Genomic DNA, 25,399 nt, shown 5'->3' with positions numbered 1-25,399 from the left:
TAGAATGTGCAGCGTGGAGCAGCGTGCTTCCATCCCTTCTGATACTGTGGTGCAGCTGAAATTCTGATGGAAAGCTCTGGCAGTCAACTGCCAGCCTGTCTGCCACGCCAGTAAATAAATCACAGGTGAAGTTTAATCTTCCACCCGCAGAACTCTGCTGTAGGAACTAAGCCACACACTTTTATTAAAGCATTTTCTCTGAAAACCGGAGGTCGGTGCTAGCTCCGCATTTTAAACCACAACTCAAATAGTTCACAGATCAAATGTAATAGTTGTATCTCTGGTTCAGACAGTGCATTCATGCACTGATATAGCAGCCAACAAGCAGTTGGCTGGCTTACATCCAGCTTCTTGTCCACCAGGACCCCCAAGTCTTTCTCCACACATCTCATGTAAAGTTATCTGCATTACTACCCTAGAGTGCTTTTGTGTTTGCCCATCCCTCAGCCTGTCCCTACAGCACACTAAGCAGGAGAGAGGACCCGACCAGTGCAGAAGGATGAGCTGCTGGATACCTCTGCACATGGGGCACTATCATGCTCACAGCTGAGATAAAGCAATTACTGACTATGCCATTCTCCATGGAATTTTGAGAGATTTCCACTGTAAGCTGCATAGCTCTATATCAGTCAAATACACTATTCTTCTGGGCATACTAAGCTTTCATCCCAAGATGGGTCCATCCTCACCTTAGTGAGATACCTGAGTGTTTTACATGCCAGCTCATAATAGCTTTTTGGTATAGAAAGCTGCATGACAAAGAGTTAAAATATTAAAAGTAGAATCCACTTTCCATGAAGAAATTCTCCATGAGACCTGCAAGACCACTTGAAATTCAACCACTATTTAAAAAGCATGAGAAAAACACGTGATGACAATCCCATGTACAAGATTTAATTCATTCTGGAAAAATCGATGCTACAGGCTATACTTGATTATAAAAACCAGACAGAGAACAAAGTAAAAGCTGTGCAACATATGTAATGTAATTCACTAGAATTCAGAGTGCAAATGCTTCCATTCACTATAGCAGTACTTCAGTGCTATGCGTGACTAATCTTACTTAAATCAGAAAGTTATTAAATGTAAAGAGAACAAGTTCATCCTAAACTGTTAAACTATTTAATATGGGGGAAATGCTTCTGTTGAGAAACCTACAGAATGGCGACATCTCAAGCCATCTGCTTCAGAAGGCTGCCAACAAAACCAAATGACACCAGCAAAGCATGTTGTCAAGCAAGTCTCATGCAACCATTATATGGAAAATCCTGATCCTGCATTTGCATCCCTCATTACTGTAACTGCAAATGTTACCTAAAACTGGCAGTAGTCAACTCACATCCCTGCCTTATCTTTTTCTTTGTGTGTGTACAACATCCTGGGTAATGCGACAGGTAAGGTCACCAATGAAGAGGCTGAACTGACTGTATTACAGCAACACCCCACAGTAAATGCCAGTACAATACGGTTTCAACACTGGAAACAGTTCCCCAGCTCTCCTTTCATTGTTTCTTCAGATCCTAAGACCTCTTCTCCCACCCCAGCCTCTTCTGTCCCTGTGTTATGGGGAATGCAGTGGAGTGTGGGGAGATGCCCATCATGGGTATTGTGCTAATGAACCAGTAACTGATACTATTCTTCCTCCTTGGAGGGGAAACTGAGAAATTAAGGATTTTAATGGGTAGTGGGACAAGAAGGTCGAGTGGGCATAGGAAGGGTGGTTTTAGACCAGAAAGTGCCATTTCCTCACTCTCCTTTAGGAGGAAAACAGAAAGTGGTGTCTCCTCCAAACTCAGAGTGGATACGCTGCCTGAAAGGCATGGCATTTGCTGGAACTTCTCCTTTACTTAAAATTGTGAAGTTCATATAGATTTAGTGGGATTTCCAGCTTCCTGTCACAAAGGGCAGGATATTTTGTGAGTCCTTAAATAGTTCTCCAAATTACCTCACTTCGCACATGAGAAGCATTTCAAAGTAAGAGGTGGGGGGCTGCTCTAATGCCAAAGTGTTGGTGGATTTTCTGGCTGGATGTTACTGGTGTACAGTAAGTTGCAGAGTGCAGCTCCTCTCTGTTGCCTACAAAGCAGGCTGCCTGCTTTCTGCCGACCTGCAAGGACACCACTGCAGTGACATCTTGTGTCTGTGCATCCTACAGCAGCAGTGTGTTCTTGGAGCCTATTTCATCTACTGCACAAACATCCTGGGCCACATCCCTAATTGAGTATGTTCATGTAGCTCTAAGGAAGGTTGTGGTGCTGCACATCTTTGCATTGAATTAAGATCTTACCGTATCACTCTTAAACCTGGCAGAAAATTCAATATGACCTATTGTACCAATTCCAAGCACAGTTTGAAATCTACCACGACATCATTTGTTTTCCTAAAGCATGTCCTGACGCTGTCAGACTCTGAGCCATACCATACTGGTATCTGTGGAGATTCCTTTTCCAGGGCTAAAGCACTGCTACTGCTGCTGTCTCAGCAATGCCTCAAAGCAGCAAACTGACTGCAACCCCTGCGTTGTCACACTGAGCACCAGATTGGAGTGCTTGAAATGTTCGAAACAGTGAATCACAGCTTCCAAAACTGCATTTGTGCTGGGATGTAATCAATCAGGAGAGCCTATCTGGTGGTTAATTTATAACCAGAGTCTCATTTCATACATATTTTTAAAATTTTATAACTGTTATCCAGGTAAATGCAACAACTGCACTCTTCTCCCCCACCCCCCCTCCCCCAAATTCCTTATGATGATACTTTGCAAAGCTTCCGGTGACTTATGTTTTATGCTTTGGTGTTGATAAATGCAACAATTCAATTAAAATGCAAATTCTATTATCTCAAAAGAGAACAGCTGATACCAATTATCAGCAGAGAATGCCCAAGCCACTCACCTACAGAAGCAACAGTATCTGTAACCTTGACAACCTTGCCAGAGACTCTCTGAAGCTTCTCCTCCTCCTCCCCTTCCACCAAACCGCAGCTGCTCTCTCTAGAGTTGTATCTATTTGCTCTGCAGCCCGCCCCTGATTTTGCATAGGCACATGTTCCTATTAGTTCATAGATACAAGTCATACAAAGTAACCCGGTAAATCATGTTCTAATCAACTGTTTTCGTCAGGTATTAGACCAAATTATGGACAAAGAAATCTGTTCAACTGCAAGTTAATTTGTTTGCCTGGAGAATAAGTCATGGCAAATTTTAGCCAATTAGAACTGCAGTGACAACCTCTGCAATATAATATTCTGATGTAAGACTGCTCTGGGCTTTGGTTTCATACAAACTGTCTAATAGCTGACCTTCCAGTAGCTCCTCACAGCAGTCAAACAGGTCACTTCTAAGGTATCTGATAGCATACCTGTCTACATTGACAGCTACACGACAGTCATCACTGTGGTATTACAGCACTTTCTAAATGACATAACTTCAGCATTTAGCATAGCTCCTCTCTTCCCTTCCCTTCCCATTTAACAAAGAGATTTCCAACAGTTAGTACATGAAAGACATATTCTATGCTTGTCCTGGAAGCTTAAGAAGCACACTGTACCTGCAACAGCCAAAAGGTGCAGAGGGAAGTGCATGGGAACAGAGCAAACATGCAGCAACAGTTCCTACCGTACTGTCCCAGTTTCAAGAACTCTGAATCAGAGGAACTGTAAATGGCTCCTGTGTGCCCCGTAGTCATTCATACAGTACATTCATACTTCTCTACAATTAGCCTCTCCAAAACCCTGGTGAACACATAAAAACTTCTAGTGCACTTGGTGGCAAGGAGATCCACAGCTCTTGTGTGCAGCATAAAGGAGGTTTTTTTTTGCCTTCTGCCTTCCACTTGCTACATAAATTTGGTTCCCCAAACAGCTCTAGAGGCAGAGGCAACAACAGCCATTCCCCATTTGCTGTGTCATTCCAGTAGCCCGCTACTGCATTCCCCACCTCCCCCATTACCACACCTGCAGACCGAGGAGGCCAGCTCTGTAATCGCAGCCCCTGCTGATTACTTCAAGTCCTTTGGGCTCTGTGGAGCAGCCATGCACACGATGAGCAAGCTGCAGAAACACCGCAAACACCACAGACTTGTGCTGTGCCACAGTGATTCTCTGCGGTGCTTCCTGTCTCCCTCTTGTGTCCTGACATTTGACTGTGTGTTGTGACTACTGATGGACTACTGATGGCATTTTCACGAAATTCTTGATTTTATATCAGATGGAATACCTACAGAAATAAATGTTTATCAGAATTATGGAAAGGCTTTGGTTGGAAAGGGCCTTAAAGCCCACCCAGCCCCAACTCGTGCCAAGGGCAGGGCTGCAACCCACCATCTCAGCAGTCCAGGGCCCCATCCAACCTGGCCTTGAGTGCCTCCGGGAATGGGGAACCCACAGCTTCTCTGGGTAGCCTGTCCAGCTCCAGCACCTCAGCACCCTCCGAGTAAAGGCATATAATCTAGATTTCCCCTCTTCTAGTTTAAAACCATTGCTCCTGTTGCCTTTTGTTGTTACAGAAAACTTTCCTTTTCCAGCAAATTACTTGGCAGTCTTCCACATACTTCTACAACATTTGATAACTCCAGGAACAAGACAGAGAAGTCTTCCCCTCGTGGTTCAGATCCTTCATCCTGGCTTGGTCATTCCTCAGGCTTCTATGTGATCTGCTGCAGGCACAGAGGGACTGGCGGCACACAGGCCTGGAAACAGGAGCAGACAAGCTTCCTTCCTCCACTCCTCGCTGCACAGCTGGGACCCAGTATGTCTCAGCACAAAGTTGACTTTTATTCAGCTGCATCCCAGCTGGAAGCCACACTTGGGGTCTAAGATCTGAGGAGCAAACCAAGGGTACAAGCTGACCATGCCTGCCTCCCAGCACAGCGCTGACACAGCCAGGTTTGAATGCAGGCTGTGCCTCCCTCATTCCTCTCTCATCTAATCGCGTTCTCTGAAGATGGTATCTGCACGTACTTTGTGCCCTTCCAATCTCTAATCTCTTCTAAGGGTCCGTATCTCTCTGACTTGATTTTGTTTCCCTCTCATGTGGATATATATAATACATTTATCTCCTACCGAATGCCAGCCTGTAAGATAAAGCACAAAAAGCAGCTGGCAAAAGCAGTCTGTGAGGAGTGCAGCAGAGTCTCATTCCCTCACAACAATAAGTTCATCACCCTGCTGCTGCTGACGCGCCAACAGCTCCCAGCCCAGTGCAACCTTTTGCTCCCCTCGGTACCTTTTGATGCTGCTGAGCCAAATCCAAAACAGAGTTTTCAATTACAGAAGAAGGATTTGGGTAGACCCAATTTTAAGAGCAATTTAGGACCCTGAGGAGCCATGAACTGTTTCCGTATCTTATCAATGCCTTAAGATACTGGCAGCCAGAGAACCATGGCAAATATCTTAATAGACTCAGTAAATGTGTATGTATGACAGGGAGAATAAAAATAAAGGTATTCATCCATTTGTGGTTTCACCTAGCTGCAGCAGGAAATAATGTGCTGTCTTTCATAAAAGCAGTGTTCTGTTCACGCTAGACAGAGCCTTTGTGCTTTTAAGAATAATAAACTCCCTTCCCTTTTTAGGGTCATGTTTTGTTATATGCACGGCAAACTGACAGATTGCAAGAAAATACGCCAAAGGCAAAACAATTAAAAACAGGGTTTTGCCATGTTCTTCAGAAGAGTGGGTGTAAACAGCATCTGCTGCCATGGGACAACAGAAGATGCTCAATGAAGTTCTTGTAACAAAATGGGCTGATCACATCCTCAATGGCATGGCTGTCACAGCAGGGATATCACAGCCAGGCACCTGCTATAATTTGCGCATTTGTATGTGTGCATGTGTTGCACATCTTAATACAAAAGATAAAAAAGCCACAATCTAATTCAGGCTTGGGTTTTTATACCCTGCTTATGAGACTCTCAAACCCTGATTACAATTATGTTCTATTTTCCTTTTAATTTGTCGTACATAACAGTTCTATTGATTAATGTTTTCGTCTGTTTCCCATCCTAAAAATATGACAAGTGTCCAAAAATTTGATGGACCAGCAAGTAATCTCAGCCCCTGTGACAACGCCTGACAGCACTGACCCTTCCCAAGTCCAATTCTCACCACCGTGCACTTTGTGGTAACATGATCACCTGTGAAACAACCATGCAAAACGCTGTGTATCACAACCAGGGCTGCACAATTACTCCTTCACAAACAGAAATGGCTTGCAAGAAGGGAACAGTGTGTAATCATGTCTACATGGATCTTTATGTGTATTTGGAGAAGAGAAATTTAGATATCGGCTTTTTGTGTACAGAACAAAAAGCAGCTCAGGCACATCGAACACTCCACAATCAAATACTGCACGAGGCAAACAGAAAGCCTCGGAGCATAAAAGGGTTCAATTAAATATGAGGCTTGAGTGCCACAAAAATAAACTGCATCAAACAACTTCCTTTATCCCTGAAAATATGGGAAGGACTCGAATACTCTACTTACAATGGTTTTCAGAAGTCTTACGGCTCATAAAAGAATATTGTGTTCCACCCAGAAACGGCACCAATTAGACATGAGCTGAGCATTGTGTCTATCTCTCAGCAAATTGTATCAACACTTTGAGACAGCAAGCAGCACATCAGTTTTGCACATAGCTTTCTTGCAGCTCCACCACCACCCAGGTGGCAGGAAAATGAGAGACAGGCTGTAATGCTTTGGGAAGAGTCACGTTAGAGACCTTTGACAAGGAAAGACTCACAGAAGGGCTGCCGGGAGCATGAAGTTAACAGGGTGAATCCTTCCCCCTTCAGCTGTTTTTTCACCCAGTGATTGCTGGGCCTAGTGAGGTTCAGTGCCTGATGAATGATCACACACCTCTTGGCCCCAACCTCTCTTAGCCTCACCAGGACACATCAGCCTGTTCTTCAGATTCAGAAAGCTGCATGAAATGCCTCTGCTGAGAGATCCTGAGCAAGTTATCCTAAAAAACTACTGGGCAAATTAGAACAAGCTTTGCACTTTCAAACGCATGCGCTAAGGGCCAGTAATTTAACGCATCAGAGCACTGCTAACATAGGAACTAAAAGCATTCTAATTTGAAAAACCACTGCTGCACTGGCTGCCATACAGTCCATCAGCCAGGCTGGTTAGGTCAACAAGAGGTGTGCAGTAACACACAGGGTTGGACAGATCTGGAAAAACGCACAAAGTGCAGCATGCTAATGCGTGTTCAAGAATTCTTACGGAAAAAAATGCCTTAAGACTTCAGCTACATTGAAAGCTAAAGTGGTACTCAAGTTATACTAACACAGCTTTGGCAGTCAAGTGGAATAAAAATCTGTGTTTTTCTAGTTACTTCAGACCATTGGAAAGTGAGAATAGGTACAGAAGGTTATCAGTGGCTACCGATTGCTACAAGTCGTTCAATCAAAACAACAACAAAACAGTACTGGCCAAGTGTCAGCCATTTTTTAACCTTATTTTAGAATGAATACACTGCACCATGTTAAATCAGGAATCGTTCTTCTTAATGAAAACTACTTATAAATAAACACTAGAGCCACTCAGTTCCAGGAAGACTGTTTCATCAGACAGTAATTAACTACTTTCCCAACTAAACAGTCCTCTTGCAAAATTAGGTGATAAGGGTTTGGTTTGGCAGTTTTGTTATTCTTGCTTTCCCAGGGGCTTGCCTACACATACAGATTCCTAGGCCCTCATCCAGTTTCCTTGGCAATGGCTTTCTCTGGTTGTACTTGTAGAGATAGAGCTAACAAGGCTCTCTAGTTCATCTACTGAAGTGACACAAACTAAACTAGAAGAGGCAGCTGTACTGGAGGATCACAGTTTGGTGTCGCAGATGCTACTTGCAGTGTAATCTTACACAGCAGTGCTGTGAAAAACATGGTTAAGAACAGACACAGAGATTTGGAGTTCAGACTCTTAAAGGGAGTAAAGTTTGTGCACTGACAGAAATAAATGGTTTGGAGTATCAGAAGTGTTAACTTCATACCAAGATGGTCGTCTTCTAGAAATTTCTAGAACATATGTACAGAGTTGTGCTCATTACCCATTTCCTCTGAGTTCAGTGACAAAAGGTGAGCGTTCAACAAAAGGTGGCTGCAGTGCACAGATATCATCCCTCAGTTGCAGTTCGTTGTATGATGAAGCACCATCTTAGTCTGTGGTGATCTCTGAAAAAAGGCTTCTGTGACCAGAGCAGGAGTTGCAAAACAGATTCCCTCCTCAAACAACAGTCATATTGAGTTCGTATAATGAATTCTAACAACATCCTTTGCATGCACTTTTGCCTTTATTCACTAAAATAATAAGCTGTATTTCCAAGACTGGAAAAACAAGTTTACTTCATTGGAGACAGAAAAGAAAATGAAAAGCCTCTTTGCTTATTAGTCCTAATGAATTACCACTATTCTGAGGTACGAAAATTTCCAAGGTGTACAGTTGTAATTGCTGGTCATTTTAAGTTGCTGCAACATTACATGAATATATGTGAAACCAACAGAGATGTAAAGTTTTCTCAAGATGAAATTCTTTATGAAATTTAAGATGCGCCTACCCAAGTTACTCCACAACTGAGAAAATCACAGTATTATGGATAAAAGACAGGTTATTCTATGCTTTCTATGCTACAAAATCAATAACACTACCCTTTCTTCCACTTGAATGATTTTTCCCTGGTGGTTATGAAACACAGAACTAAGACAGCCTACTTTGGAAAGACTGCATTTTGTACTTGTTCTAGAAGAGAAAAAACGAGGGGCAGAACAAAAGCAGTGCTGTGAAAGAACAACCTTCTTCTCAGTGGTGCCCCTCCACAGCTCTGTACCCATGGGGCCTTGATGATGCCTGTGGAAACTCTGGCCTGAGTCCCTTCTTCAGGGAGCAAAGCACAAATTTAAGGCTCAGTTCTTGACAAGGTTTTAAGATTTTGCCTACAGAGAGCTACTTAGAAATGCAACCAACAGCTAAATAAATCTAAATATATTAAGTTGCAACTTAATCCACCATTGTATTGTAGAAGACGATTCCCTCATGTTTCCATTTCAATCACAATTCATTAATCAATAACTATTCAAAAGAGATGCTTTAGAGTAAGAAGAGAGGGAAACCAGAAGACAGTTGATTCACTGTGAGGCAAAACAGTCAGAAGTAGCATTGGAAAAAAAACAAATTAGTGAGAACACAAGCTGTAAGGAAAAAGGCAGTTTTTAAAAGATCATCTATGCTTACATGGAAAGACGGGTGATTTGAAGCAAGAGACATGAATTATGAAAAATTCAGGAACTGGTTTTGTTAATACTGAAATTGTCTCTGGGAGTTACACAAATCCTTTCATCCTAGATGAGTACTGCAGCACAGATATTGCATATCATTTAAAGGTGCAGACATAGAAGGTTATGCACTAGCTAAAATAAATTTTCTACATAATATTGCTCTACTTCTTCATTTTTGGTGTCAGAGTTCAGTGCTGATTTTTACATGTGCATAATTAAGACTGTCATTTGACACTGTAGCACTCTTCAGCTGTCTTAGTACACACTTTTCTTCTCCATTACACAGGCCTGAAACTGGAAGGAAAGCAGCAAAGGAGTGAATCCTCTTAGAGTAGCCACGTCCGTGTACAGGAATGTATTTATGTAGTTATGGGTTAGGGTCTTGTGAAAGAAACTTAATATGAGGATAAGCCATTCCCACTGCAAATTTTTAAGAGATAACAATGGATCTATTTTATGTATTTAGCCACCAACTCTAACATCACCGGGAGGGCTGTTTTGGCTAGAATGAGGCAACAGTTGAGAGGAGTCAGATAGTAGGATACAGACATAACTTCAAAAGAAATCAAGGCTCATGCAGCAGTTGCAAGACTACAGTCTAAGCAACAGAAATTCATACATGAAAGTGATGAAGTGGGAAGCAACATGATATTTTCTGTCACTGGCTGAACATTTTACATATCCTATCACTAAGCCATAAGCAGACACTACCAACATTACATAATCTACTGTTCATAGAAGCAGTCACTTCAAGCTCCAGAAAAGATGCTCTTGAAAAAGTAGCAAATCAGGCCTTATTGAAGTAACAGACCAGAAAACTGCGTTGGCTAAAAACAAACTGCCCACCAGACAGCAGGCCCCAAAGCTGGTCAAGCTGGCAGAGGGTTAAGCTGGTCTGCTTCCAAGACTTCTCTTACTTTTTTTCCCCAGCACATCAGACTTCTGGAGCAATTATTGAAGCACAAAAGCCAGTCTTTGTGTTTACAGTAATAGAATTATTGTAAACTTATTCTTAAACATTTCCACACGTTATGTGTTTCTTCTTGTAAAATTATCTCCAAAGGCAAGTATTAGGGAAGAAAAAATTCTGGAGGAAAAACAGCTGGCACTTTTATGTTTATCTGAAAGCCATGTTTGTTTTCTTCTAGGCAAAACTGGAGCCTTAGGAACTCATAAATGATTCCCAAGACACTTTGAACTGATTTTCACAAAACTCAGATTATTGCACCAGAAAAAGAGTAGTAAATAAAATGAAAGTGGCAAAACTAGAAATTACACTTTATTTTCCTACTGAAGTTACTACTCCTAAATACCCTATAAGCAGCAATTAAAAGCTCAATTTATGATTACAATGATAGTCACTCCATTTGTCTTTAGGGCATTCTTCCACTCTGTGGTAATAAAAATGATCCTTCCTCACCTATAGTACACACAACATTTGCAGGAGGATGGCCAGGAAAAATGTTGTGGATAGTAAGTTATTAGTTTACAGAACCCCCCTGGAAGACAAAACTAAATTAAAAGCTGGAGCTCTTCATTACAGAGTGGATCAAATTTAAAGTATGTGAGATTACGAGATGTAGAAGGGAAATGTTTCCCAGAAAAGAAGCAGTGTCCTGTCGAAAGGGGAATAAATATCAATCCAAGGGAAATAAACCAGCAGCTTCTCTGAGTCATTTCCTTTTGCACTGTGATTTATTCCTGTCTTGTGCACGGACTGACCTTGCAAATATTCCTTTTGCACTTGATACCAGAAACTTTAGTAGCACAGTATGTGCTTAAAAGTCTACACACACTAATGAATTAGTAATTTCTTCTCTAATCCTTTGTTCCAACTACGTGTGCAGTTTATGCATGTACCACTGAAATTGGTGTATTTAAGTGTATAAAAGGACGGTTTGGTGAGGAATCTTCACAGAGTATAAAGCTTGGGGTATGTTCTTGAGAGAGAAAGGAGAAGTGGTCAGAAGAGGAGGAGTTATAAGAGGAATCTCATTTCCACCAGGAAATGAATAAGAACCACTGCGGTCCTTTTCAGCCCAGGCTATTCTATGATTCTATGATCTGTTCACTTTCTTAAGCACAAGAATAAAAATTATTTTTCATACATTTCTCCTCTTGTATTTTGAAAAAGGAAAAATAACCTATATTCTTTAGAAGAAAGTAAGTTTCCCTTAAAATTGCAGTACAGAGGCACTAGCCAATTTCTAACAAGCATTCAATATATGCTCACTGTCTAAAATCCATGTGGAAATAATGTTTCTTTATTATTATTTCACAGACTAACAAGGGATCATTTTATTTCTAAGCAGCAATCACAAGAAAAAAGGGAATAATTTTTAAGGAAAGCCTTGACCATAGTGCTGTGAACAAGATCACTTAAAATAAGTTAAGGCACTTTGGGATGGAATTAGATGTAATTTGTAAGATATCAGGCAAATTGCATGGAGTAAAGAACCAAAGAGTCTTCCCTCGAGTTTGAGTGTGGGTTGATTTCTACTTTATTAGGAACACTGCTTTGGGTGCCCACACTAAGAGCAGGGCAAAATAATCCAGTTGCAAAGATAAGATTCTCTGAGGGAATCATATGCAAACAGAAGCAACTCATCTTCAGAACGCCTGTCATAAACTGTACACTTAAATGCATCTTCAGCTAATTCTGCAAACACCGTAACTGCCAAACAATACTGGGATAAAGTCAAAATACCCGACCATAGTTGAATAATCAGATTGACAAATTTGGATTCCAAGCTTTAAGCCTTCCGGGCATGTTGTCATTTTCCCTGGGCACAAAGTCTTAGGAAATAAAGCAACTCTACACCTGTAATTATGAGATTCATATTTTAGCTAATTATGCTGTATTTATTCATACTAAATAAAACTATGTTGACAAGTAATGATTGAACATAGATACTGATAAGTCACAAAGGCTAACTCTTAAAATGTCAGATATAGTGGAAGGTAGCAAGAGAAACTTTGCTTTCCATCTCTTTAGTACTTCCTCTTCTCAGCCTTTCCATCTTTTTAAAGCACAGCTTTTAAAAGCTGCAGTCACTTATTTTTCCCCAATAACTAATCTATAACAAGTTCTTCCTGCAGAAGACGTTGCTTCTAAAAGAACATTTCTAACAAAGGATTCTGGTTAAAAGCAAGGTTCCACTTCAAGGCAGCTAAAAAGTAAGAAAAAATGTCTAAAGGAAAGGGCTAGCCTGCCTACCCATCTTTGACAGCATTCAATTCCTATTACAGACAGACATCCTAAGCCTCGTTTTTTTATTTGTTTTCTATTAATCAGAAGATTTTAAGAGAAGCTCCCGGCCTCACCCCTAGGTGTTTATTTTCTCTTTTGAGATGTTCCTGTGCCCTGTGTTTGGTTTTCAAGTGTTAGCTACAGAAAAGGATAGCCAAATTGAAAGAAGGCATTTAGCCACCTAGATCTAGTAGAATAGTGTGCACTTTGGCCATGTGGCAAGAGAAGGAATGAGGAGTGGTGGAAAAGAAAAATTTGGAAAAGAAGAAATGTGAAAAAATAGAAAGAGTAAAGAAGTCAAACAATCCTCCTCGTCCTTCAAAAGAAATATGGAGTCCTTCTTTCCTATCATTTTGAAACACAAAGAAATTTTCCATGTCCTAGTGGTATTTATATTTTCCAGAAAGCCACCTCCTTTAATGATTAAAAAAATACCTGGGACACTATTTGGGAAATCTGGGAGCAAAAGCGCACACATCCATTAAGAATGCATCCCAAATGCAGCTGGCACAGCAAAGCAAGTATTGGTTTTGCCTTTGGAGCCCCCGTTACTCATTCTAGGGAAGAGAGAAGGTTGACCTCCCCTCGGGGTCTTACCCAAGGCCCTTTTGGGATGCATTGGCCACCAATGTTTGCAGCTCAGTCTGAAGGATCAACCAGGAGCAAGGGCTGCAGTGTTCCTAAGCTGAAACCTGCATGTCTGTATGGTCCCAAACTAGGCCCAAGGCACTGGAAACACTTCAAAAGAGTTTATCTAATATAAATCAAACACACTGAGGAACACCCTTTCTTCCTCCAGGTATCAGAGAGTGCATGAGCACCTCACATCAAAGCAAGCTTTCTCAAGCCCACCTCAATGTCAGGGTTGTTTGCATCACAGTCCTCAGTGCCACCATGCTTTCGTTAATTGCTGGCTAAACAAATCCCCTGATCACCATGTGCACACAAGAAACACAATCTGGTATTCAATTTTTCTGTCTTCTAATATGCATGTTTTGTAAAATAAAACGAACATGATTGAACAGCTCTAAGCTATCATTGCATTTGGCCTCCTCTCTCCACCTCTTCTGACTCGCTCTGATCCTCTTCCTTGTCAGATCACCTCTCTCACCCTCAGCCCCTCCTGATTTCTGACACAGCTGTCGGAGCCCATCTGTTGTACAGCAACAGAGCCTTGAGATACTTGTGAAGTGAAAGACCTGATCAGCAAGCTGGGACATACTTCACCTGTTTTTCCCTTTCTTATATCCGAAACTGCCACAAACTGCAAAGGTATTACAGAACTGTTGCAAAACTGTCTAAAGGAGATAAGGATTGCTCTCTTGTGCAGAAAAATACTTCAGAACATACTAATTAGTAAGTTATGGATAGGAAGAACCCCACATATTTTCCGGATTTCTGGCTTGGAAAAGTTTACTCACCTAGTGAAGAATTTAGAGTTTTTTACTTAAAAAAAAAAAAAAAAAAAAAAAGCAAGTTTTCAAGGCTATTACCATTTCAGATATTTAAAGACAGAAGGTTTATGTAGCCAAATATTCGCTTTTAATGTACAAAGTAACGATGCACAAGCAGAAGACCTAGGTACGTGAGCAAAATCAATTCCTTCCCCTTGCTGTGAGTTTGTATGAGAGACCAGGGACATCAGCTTTATGCCTTGAGTCTGTAAAATGGGAACAATCACTGTGGACTGGATGGGGAGTAGAATCTCTCAGAGGTGAAACAAGAGCACATAGCAGCAGGGAGCTCTGCAGCTTCCCGCAGCAGGTGGCCAGCAGAATGGACACCCTGTGCTGAGCAGCTCTATCTTTTAGCAGAACCAAATAAACCTGATAAGCCTGCTTTGTTTTCTGAAAGTGGGGCAGTTGTACCAGGACTAATTTTTGGGGGATAAGGCCTTGAGATGACACTGCACTATCAGTTTTTTCTTCAAGCAAATACCAACTGCTGCTGCAAAGCTGCAGTCCAGAGGAGCTGCCATCTGACCACTTTTGTCACAAAACCTCAACTCTGCAGGGGATTATTAAATCTATTAGATACCCCACCACAAGTTTACATCTGTGAGGGGAGGCAGATTCACTAACCCATAAAAGACAGGAAAAAAAAGTGCAAGTGGTGCTAATTGCAGAACCTAAAATTATTTCACCCAAGCATTAATTCTTTCAGAAAAGGATCATTTTCATTAATTTGCAATAAAGCAAGTTCATTGTTAGAGCAGTATTTCCATTTTCTTCTGGCCAAAACCACATAAGTGAATGAATGAAGCCACTGGCAGCCTTGCATTTCAGACCACCAAAAGCCAATATGAACACAAAACTGGGATTATTAAATATTCAAAGCCCTGTACCACCCAAAGCTCTACAGGCAACTGTTGTTTGACACAAAGAAGAAAATGCAACTGCCCCATCTTTAATGGCATAAATAATCAAAATGACTGTTATTAAACATCATTCTATACTCAATATTCTTGTTGCAATTTCACTAACAGGACTTTGTAGCATTTGAACAACTTAGTATGCTTGTGAGTATAAGACTAGAAAAGGTATTTTAAAACATCAGCATCAAACATGACCTGATATGCTGAGGAAATTTTTTCTAGGTATGGTTTATACATGTTGAAAATATACAAGAATATACTGAAGAACCAATGCCTCTCTGCATTGCCTCAGCTCGCTTTGTATGCCTCTCAAATAAGTCTGGATTTTAATGTCTGCTGTCATACAAGACCTTTTGAAACTCTTACACAGCATGGCTTTATACTGTAAATCCCAAGGGTCTGAGAGATGGGGAAACCATCATATTATGCTGAATCTGTATTCCCCAGTGGTCTAAGCTTCCAGAGATCCCTCCAAGGGCGTGTTATTTTCTGTGTAGGATTTTACTTTTCTGCTATAACAGTAGGAAGACTGAAACCTTTTGCTCTGTGATCCATTAATGATAGCTGTAGCTTACATACTGCTGTGCAGTGCGTTGTGCCCAAAGGATACAGTTCTTTGATCATCCAGGCCACAGCATGGATCCCATGCAAATAGGAATGCATATTGCTGCTCAACACAGATACAATGATTTCTATTTGTATTTGAAACTTGCATTTTCAAATCAGTTCTGCATATATCGGCCATGAACATATCTATTGTAAAACAGCTAAGAAGCATAGGGTCATTCAATTTACACAACACTACTTCTACATAGGCTTTGCATAGCTGAGAATACACTGGACTCACATTCAAATGTGCCACTCAGAAGAAAGAACATCATCACACACGAAGCCCAGGTCAATAGAAAGATCAGTCCTGATTAATACATGTATCTTCTCTGGCTGTTTCTGTGCTACATCTAAATACAGGGGATTCCTAAAATCTCATTTGTTCAAAGTGACAAAGAAACTGTATCAAAGTAGAGGGTTGTATGAACATGCTTAGCAGCCTTCACTGCATGTGAAAAAATGAGTTAGATCCACGGCTGTTATACACCAGATTACCTCTGCTGACTTCCAAATATCACAGAAAGGCCAGGGTTGGAAGGGAGCTCAAGGATCATGAATCTCCAACCCCCCTGCCACATGCAGGGGCCACCAACCTCCCACATTTAATACTAGACCAGGCAGCCCAGGGCCACATCCAAGCTGGCCTCGAACACTCCAGGGAGGGGCTTCCCCAACCTCTCTGGGCAGCCTGTTCCAGCACCTCACCACTCTCTTTGTAAAGAGAGATTCAAAAATAGGAACTTGAACAACATGTATTATTTCAGCCCTGCTGAAAATGTGGACTAATTCTATACTGCTACACAGATAAATATATGAACGTATATATAGGCTAGAATTTAAGTGTTTCCTTTTTGAAGGCAGGCCTAAACTTTTAGCATACAAACAGCAACTTTGTAAATGGAAAAGAAGTGAAGACTTCAGTCTGATAGGGACAAATCTGCCAGCTGGAAAGGTGCCTACTTGTACAAGAAATAAGTATTTCTCATCAATCACAGGCACACAAAAGGGCACAGTGGGAAATGTGTGATGCAGAGACACTTGTTTTGTGTTAGGAGATAATTTGGAAGAACAATCGGATCAGGCTTTGAAATGGATCAGCATGAAACATGTGATGACCAGGTCGGTGGTTGAAAAGACTTCTGAAAACACTTTGAAAACATTGCTGGAACGTCTTCTGAAGCAGACTGAAACATAAGTCTCCAGCAAAAACAGCTGAAAGCTCCTCAGGGACTTACATGCACCAGAAGCATCCTGCAGTCCACCCCAGTGACTACTGCTTCTGAAAGAAAGAGCAAGGCTTGAGATCACAGTAAGTGCCTTTCCAAGCACAGCTGGAGGGATCTGAACTACATGTGGAAATGTGCACAGCCCCCACAAAGGTGCCCCAGGGGAAAGGGGGAGGCAGTGACAGAGAGTACACACAGAGCAGCTTTTGCATCTCCACCATCTTTAACTCTGCCCAGAAGAAACGCAAGGGACAAGCACTGGGTGCCAGGAGCCTGCAAAGCCCTGAGAGCTAAGCCCTCAGACACTACGGTCCGTCTTAAGAAACTAGGGCAGTTCTATCCACAGCAGATGCAGATATAAGTTGCAGAGAGTTCTTCTAGAGTCTATAGCGGACAAACTTCTATCATGTATGTATGTTGCCTGGGATGTTTGTCTCACTAGCACCTATTTCAAGCTGGTAAACCTCTACAGCCCTAGCTTAATTATCAGAACAACTTACAGTAAGAAACAAACTTTTCCTTTCTTTCTGAAGCTCTTACAAAATCATTCCCTCCTTCTCATCAGAGTTTTATACTGTGTATAGAAACTACATTAAACAGTACTAGATTCTACAAAGATGGGTAGAAGCTTAGGGTAAAAAGTAGTCACTCAGGACCTCATATCTGGACATGCTGGACTAGATGGGCATTTGAATTTCAGTTCCTGCTAGCTCAGGAGATGATGCAAGTAGGCACAGATGCCAAGCAGTTCTAGCAGTTGACAAATACATAAGAATGGGCTGCTAGAAGGATGAAGAGACAAATACTGGAGGATCACAGAATCACAGAATTGTAGGGGTTGGAAGGGACCTCCAGTTCAGTTCTACTGATCTGGATGTGTAATTAAATATATTGGACAAGGACATTTTAAAAGCACCTAAACGACTGTTCTTGGCTTTATGAATTTCGCCTATCCCGCTCAAGACATGGAAGTTGTCCATTTGTCCAATTGCTTTCAGAAGAACACAAAAGGCAGAGAGTCTGCACTCCAGGTATTTATGCATCTTTTCAGTGTGAAACGTCAGCTTCTAAGGCTCTATGCTGGATGGTGCTCTCACAACAGACGCGTACACAAAACCACACACTGAAGTTCTTCACAGTGGAAAAATGCTGTTCTGAATGCTAGCATACCTACATCTCATGTTCTTTTGTTTGCCACAAGAGTACCTTTCAAGATGGTCACTGAGATGAAAGCTGAATGTCACTGTCAGTTTTGTTGGAACTTGGGTTACTGCAGGTGCACAGGTGTTGGAAAATCCTCTCGTCATTAAAAAACAAACCAAACAAACAAAAAAAAAAAGCAAAAAAACAAATGACACCTTTCTGAAATGGATCACGTTACCATTTTTCCAAACAAATATGATGGACCAAGCAATGCAAACCACAGAAGAGGCAAATTTCAGCTACTGTCACAGGACATATTGTCATGGAATATTCTACAAGTTGCCATGTCTTCATGCACACAGCTATTCTAGCTCCTGGCAAAACTTTGAATTGTTGTACAGTATCAATGAATAAGGATGCTGATATTACCTCCTGAATTTACAGTTTTTTAAATGACAAACCACTTGTACAAGACTGCTGAGAGGTGTGTTGCAACTGAGCAATCTCAAAAGATGGGGCGTAAGTTGCGCAGATATTTTATGATCCAAAATGATCACTCAGCTATTGGATCAGGAGTTCCAACAGAAAACAAATGTTCAGAGCTCCACAGAAAGTGCTCTACAAAGATCTCAAGAAACTAATTTAGATCAATTTATAATGCTTCAAACATAAACAACTGGACATAAGCGAGTCTCTGACACTCGTCTTGGACCTTTTCTTACACTGCTGGTAATGAATGAGACAAAAAAAAAAAAAAAAAAGCTATTTTCTTTAATTTTATTTAGAAGAGCAGTGCAGTACAAGGCCTACTAAGAACTTTCCAAGACCATATATTGAAGTTACTGATAATATAAATCTGATTCAAATAATCAGTGCTGTTAACATTAAATTTACAGAATACATCCAGTTATCAGCTCTACATGAAAGTGCAGAACTTCTCTGAACTTGCAACATGTTAAAAGGAGTCATTTTTTTAAATGACTTAAGACACAGGATGGAGCAAAAGCATTCATATAGAGCATATAGCTGCAGGTTACGGAGAAAAGAAACAGAAGAAAAACAACCTCATCAGCATTTACTGAAAGCTCACGAACACGTGGGTCAATGAAAACAATCCCAACCAATCTAGCAGTAGAGAGACTCTAAGGAATAATTTTTTCAAGCCTCTGGTTAATTTCTTTGCTTCTGGCAAAGTACTGATAATCCAACTTCTCAAATCACCTTTCCATCACAAGCAAATGACTTTGCTTGTTCTTCCATCTTCACAAAGCAGATTGAAGCCGACAATACCAGTGCTAAATGCCTACACACATGGCATTCTGCGGGGGCTCAGTAATGACAGAACTTATCCAGTGCAAAAAAAAAATTCAGAACATGCAACACAATTTAAATACAGATTAACAATTTGTTAATGTATGGGCTGAAAGTTTGCATAGCACTGAGGTCTTTTTGATGTGACACCTGATAAATGCACTTGTAGGCAAAGAAAGCTGGGAGCTCAAAATATTTGGATAGATGTTTGTTGATGAATATATTCCTTTTTATGTGTGTGAATGCACACAGTGCTTGTACTGCTCTCTCTCAGAAACGTCAGGAATTCATATGCCACCTCCACATCCCTAAAATCACATAACTTACCAATTAACACTTCCCGTTGCTGAACTAACATGTGCCAAAGCAAAAACTGACTCTTTACCACACAAAAATTGCCTCACCCAACACAGAGGAAAAGAAAAGTGTCAGCTGGAAATACCCACAGCAAGCTTTTGCTGCCAGGATCAGTAAATTATGGATGGATAGCTATATATAATATATATATATATACACATAATATATAATAAAAGGAAGACGAAAAATTCAGTGGATTCCAAAGAAGGCTCCATGGCATTTCAAATTCATTATCCATAAAGATGGTGCTCTATAAATTAGAGATAAAACATATGTATGCAGCTAAAATATTACAGTATACTAGGAAACAGAACAAACAGAACATTGTCAGTGAAAGTAATTTCTTTTACATAATTGCCAAGATCACGGTGTTGTGTATAGTGCTTCTTTAGGAGGAATGGAGAAAATTCCTAACACACATATGCAACAGACATACATGCACACTAGCTGTCCATTAATGAGGTGGAGAAGAGGAACACCAAACTCCCTGGAAAGGTTGCTTCAGGCCACCAGCTCTTCACAGTTCACTGCAGTCAATACTGCAGGAGAGCCCAGCTCTGCCGCAGGCACCTTTCCTCAGTGCAAGCTTAGTGCTTAGTCTGGTAGTGAATGGTATTGGTTCATCTTGGATGAAAACCCACAGAAAGGAAAAGCAGAAGAAAATCTTTACTCTGCAAGATGAAATTTAAGGTTGTAGGCCTTATTATGGCTTGGTTTTGGTTTGCTTGTTTTGTTTGTTCAGAAAAGCCCAAGAAAACAGGAGTTTCAGGACCTTCACAGAATAACTTAAATGTGTGCAGAAGCGCAGACTACATTTTCTCCTGCTTGGGAATGTTGGCTACCTCCACACAGACTATGTCATGCTGGAAGAAAACCAACTACATCTGAGTGAATAACAGGAGGACAATTTAGACAAACCTGTTTTTACCTCTTTAGCCCCTTCTGTAAAGCATCTGCCAACAAGAGAAAAAAAATGGCCTTCTGACAGCTGTTTCAAGGAGCAGCAAATCCTTCAGAGTCATGACAGCATCTCATATGTTTGGCTCAAATTTCCTTGTGCTGTTCTGGCAGGCAGCTGGGATGAGAGGGGAGTCTGCTTACAGCAACCAATGGAGTTGTCTGTTCCTCAGATCTCAAGAAAAGAAATAAACTGGTTCAGAGCACTGTTAGCATTGGGTGTGTGCTTATGGACAGCCACTACAGAAGAGATGATGTCTTAAGTGACATAGACCCAGCATCACTACCATTCTCCAAAAACTACTAGTCGACTCTATGGTCATCTTACACTAATTATGAAGCGTACAGTTTAATTCCCTTATCTCCTTTTAAGGCAAACATCACAAAAAAATGTACTCTAATAATCAAATTGAAGAAAATAAAGAGTAATGCAACTGTGATCACAGTCTCTGTAGTGAAACACCAGTTTGTGGTTACTCACGTCTGAAAGACTGAGAATTATTTACTAATGTTTAAACCACTTCAACTATGATTTTCACACAGCAATACCACTCAAAGACAGCTTCAAATAAAGAAATAATTATTCACAGGCTTCCAATTTTAAGTAATGCTTCCTGTTGCAATAATAAAGTATGATTAAAGTGTGGCTGGCCAATGGAGTTTCACAGTTCTTATTTCTTACAGCAGCTTTTACCAAGTTTTAAAGTTGAAATCATTAATTCAAACCCTTAAAAAGTCGACATGGTATGTTTACTACCAAGTATTAAAAATAATTGGGTCATTATCATTAAAGCTCCTTAACTGACTCCAACTTGAAAGTGCTTGGAATGGTTGAAATACAATGTTTAAGATGAACATGTTTTTAATCCCATTTTTAATTTTATGTGATCTAAACAACCAAAACATCAAAGACTGCACACTTTTTAACAGATTTTTCACTTTAATCACATCCAAATTTCCTTTTCATTTTCCCTTTTGTCCCTCTCCATTCAGTGTTCCTATTTAAGTTATATTAAACACGCAGCAAAGAAAGATGTGAAATCCTAAACCTGCTCCTGAAGGCACAACCCCTGCAGAGGTAGCCCCCTTTCATTCACTCAGGCCACTCCATTACCTTTTCCAATAATCATTAGCTTCATAGCACAGACAAATGACTCAACATATTCTCTAATTATCAGTAATCTAAAGATGACTTCCATTCACAGAGAAAGTGACAAACAACTCTAGTGTGACGGTTCTCCTAGCTTCATATGCTGTGAGTGGAAAAAAACATCACTCATATTACAAAGGATGCTGAATATGAATACAGAGGCCAACAGACAGAGCAGTGATGTTCTCTGCTCAAACAGTATGTTGCTGTTGAGCTTTTGGAGGACAAGAACTGCAAGGAAGCCTCCCGCCCACTTAGTCAGTGTCCTCTAGTAGTGCTACGGTGGTAGGATAGGAATGGCACGTCCAAAGACGGCAGTGGAGAGGTGTTTACTTCAGATTCATGCTCACAGAGCTGGCAATTAAGATTTTAAGTGCTTTAGTAATTAATAGTTGATGGTTGGGCTTGATGATCTTAAAGCTCTTTTCCAACCTAAGTGATTCTGACTCCATCATCAGTTTGGTCCTGCTGACTTCCACCTGATGCTAGCAAAATTTCAGTTGACTGAAGTACCAGTTGGCTTGATACCACACCTGACCATCATACTGTGACGTGCTAATATATATCCATTAAATCACCAGGAGTTTTACAGATGACACGCTTCCTCAAGTGCGTGAAGCCTCCCAGCACTGCATCCGTGTCCCGCTCAGCACAGCTAGCCAGACTGGGTCAGCCCTAGCTCAGCAATGGATTCCTTATTTCCTGCACCTGGCAAGCGGGCACCACGGGTGAGACTGGCTTCCTTCCCTGAAACACAGCCATGCTAATTTTCACTGTGGCCTGCTTTTTATCAGCTCAGCAGCACCAGCAATCAAGCCAGGAAAAATGCTAGGTGCTGAATGTGCTCACCTTGGGCACTGTCCATTATTCTGCTTCCCAAAATCCTTACAACCCCTTCTTCGCTTTCTTTTAGTTCTCAAATATGTGGTTTCTACCTCCTGGGTGAGCAGAAGACTGGAAAGTGTAGAAAACTGCAAGCCAAAGATAGGGAACTGAGAGGTTTGAACATCTTGGAGAAGACTGCGCAGCACCAGAGGGAACCTGAAGCCTTGATCAAAGTTTGCAGGAACTTCTCCATTAAACCCAGTTGTTAGCAGATAAGACAACAGCTCAGTACTGGCTTAAACCTATAGGTTTTGAAAGAGACCTTCTGAATATTGGAAATGTTCAGCACTACGGAATATTGCGTTACGGAGCACTTTCGTACTGCAAGTTGCTATCTGCACAGACTTATTTCATCCTCTTCCTTCTCTCACTCTTTTTACATTTGCATAATTATTTACTTAAGATATGAGCAGCTGTCTGATATTTTACTTCACAGTTAATTTTCTATGCTACCGTATGGTTCAAAATAGGCACAAAACAAAATAACACAGCTTTGTCTTTTCTGGAAAGGGAGTGTAATACACAATGCCATGAGTTACCTCACTTTTTTCCCCATAGTGAAATGCAACTGCTGATATTGAGTATCAAGAGGAGACTGTGTCCTAGATCAGGATCCAGCTGGAGTGCTGTTGTACTGTCTTGCTGGTTTTGTCTACATTTTTTCTTTGCTTTCCTTTTTCTCCAGAGATAACTTCACAAGACAGCCCATCCTTATTTCAATGCGTTAGGACTGCATAATCACAGACTGTGAAACAGAACTAAATCAGACTTGATAATTCGAGACTCTAGCATTGTATCTACATGTCTATATACAGGCAAGGAACTCTTTCCTTTCTTGCAGTTGTGCAGCAAATTCTGTAAGACCATGACAGTGGCAATTTGATTTCTCCAGTAATTTGTAATTTCTTAAAGAAGAAGTCCACAATAAATAATTATAATTGTACACACAACTCAACACCTGCTCTATGTTGAAAACACTAAAAATAGGCAATGACCCAAGTCTAACCCAGCTACAGTTCAAACCAGTGAGTCAGATAATTAACAATTAAGGTTATATAAAAAGAGAAAACAACCCAAGAGACACTTCAGCTTCATTTGGATGTAAATCCTCATAAAACAATAACTTTTATACCCTTTTTTTTCATCTCTTAAAAAAAAAAATCAACAGACAGCAATACTGATGGCACTAATATATCCTGTGTATATGTATTATTAATAAATATGTGAGACTAAGTGCCTGGTTTACTTAAACGTTTACACCTTCTTTATTGTTCTAATGTAAACAATTAAAGAAATTCAAGCCAAGGTCACATAAGCAAACTTATTAAACTAAAGTAACCATTTTAATGAATAACAATTACATTTAAACGTGTCCTGAAGATTCCTTGCTTCATTAACTGGTCAAGCCTCTAGATTAATGTTTGATGATATCCTTTATTTTCTTCAGTACTTTCAAACTTCACGTTGGTGCAAGATCACTAATACACTGTCCTGAATTGCACCATTCATTAATAATAAACCCAATTGGGAATTTTCCTTCTGTGCTTGACGTGTTTGTCAGTGGTAGCCAAATCCCCTAGTTTTGTGGCTGTAAGAGGTGACACGTCAGGGTGAGAAAACCACAGTATGTACAAGAGATGCAAAGGATAGTTGAGAAATTCAAGATTTGGGGACTGATACTGAGAACTTCATTCACAAAAATAGCAACACACATCTAACGACAAATAGATATTTTGACTGTAAACTTGTAAGATTCGGGCTTTACTTCTTACTCTTCTTTTACTAAATCATTACTACCTAACCTACTCCCAGGCTTTCAGTGTCTTTACTGCTAACTGACAAGAGAAACAAACTTTTGTGACCATATGGTTTGAAGGAAGCACTGAGGAGTCATGATACATCACCTGATCTAGGCAACTCATTCCGAAGCCCTCACACATAAACATAACCCAAATGCAGCTGGGAGAGAATTCTTTTACCCAAACACTGAGTCCATTACCACTGTCCAAACTTCACATTTTCACTTTGCAATCCTCAAAATTTCTTTAAAATGAAAGAGGAAGAAAAAGTAAATAAGTCCCCAAGCCTCATACTTTTTTTTTCCCCAGCTGACATCAACTTTCTTCAAACAAACTGAGCACCATAGCTTTTCCTCAAATAACAGAGCACAGAGAGAAGACTGACATATGTGGGCGGCCCTATGGCTATTCTCTGAATTTGTCATGCGCAGGATGCTTGACTTAGACACAAAAAGCCCATGAGTGCATAAAACACACTGCAGAATTTGAGTATGATACATGAAGTTTTACTGCACAGGTAGGACTGCATTTTAGAGCCTTCTCTTCTCCTTCCTTCACTCTTCCAAAAAGGAAGAATATCCATGTGGCTTCTGTACTTACAAAAGACAAATTGGTATCTTTACAGACTTCAGGACTGAACAGATTATGCCAACGTGGAAAAACATCATCGTGTCTGCACACCCTGCAAAAACAACTTAAATTTGAGTGTTTCACTTCTAAGTTCCTTAAATCCCTCTGCTGCTCACAATTAGTTTCAAATTCATGAAAAATCTATTATGACTAAAGGCAAAAACTAATTGAAAATATATTTGTAGCAATGAATTTTCATCTAATAGCTCTATTTCTGGAATACTCAAGTGGACCTGGATTACAGATTACTGATTACAGATCTGTACCATCAAATTCTTTTTTTTTTTTTTAAATAAACACGTAGCTGTGCTAAGGCCCCACTCTGTTTCATACATTTTAGATAAATTTTTCCAGCCAAAGCAACAGATCCATGCTGTGATGGAAGTCACCATCAGATGCGCATAAAATCTCAATAAGTACATCAATAAAATGG

General features: G+C 40.5%; 1 protein-coding gene across 2 annotated transcripts in view; it reads right to left on the bottom strand.

The window, feature by feature from the left end:
* The window catches only part of VWC2 (von Willebrand factor C domain containing 2), a 53,665-nt gene that overhangs the window by 1,891 nt on the left and 26,375 nt on the right, over positions 1–25,399 (bottom strand). The window lies entirely within an intron of this gene.

This window comes from Tympanuchus pallidicinctus, unplaced genomic scaffold (genome assembly GCF_026119805.1).
Source record: "Tympanuchus pallidicinctus isolate F22 unplaced genomic scaffold, pur_lepc_1.0 scaffold5, whole genome shotgun sequence".
Lineage (NCBI taxonomy): Eukaryota > Metazoa > Chordata > Aves > Galliformes > Phasianidae > Tympanuchus > Tympanuchus pallidicinctus.
Note: the sequence above shows the minus strand (reverse complement) of the source record. Positions and strands in the feature narration are given on the sequence as shown.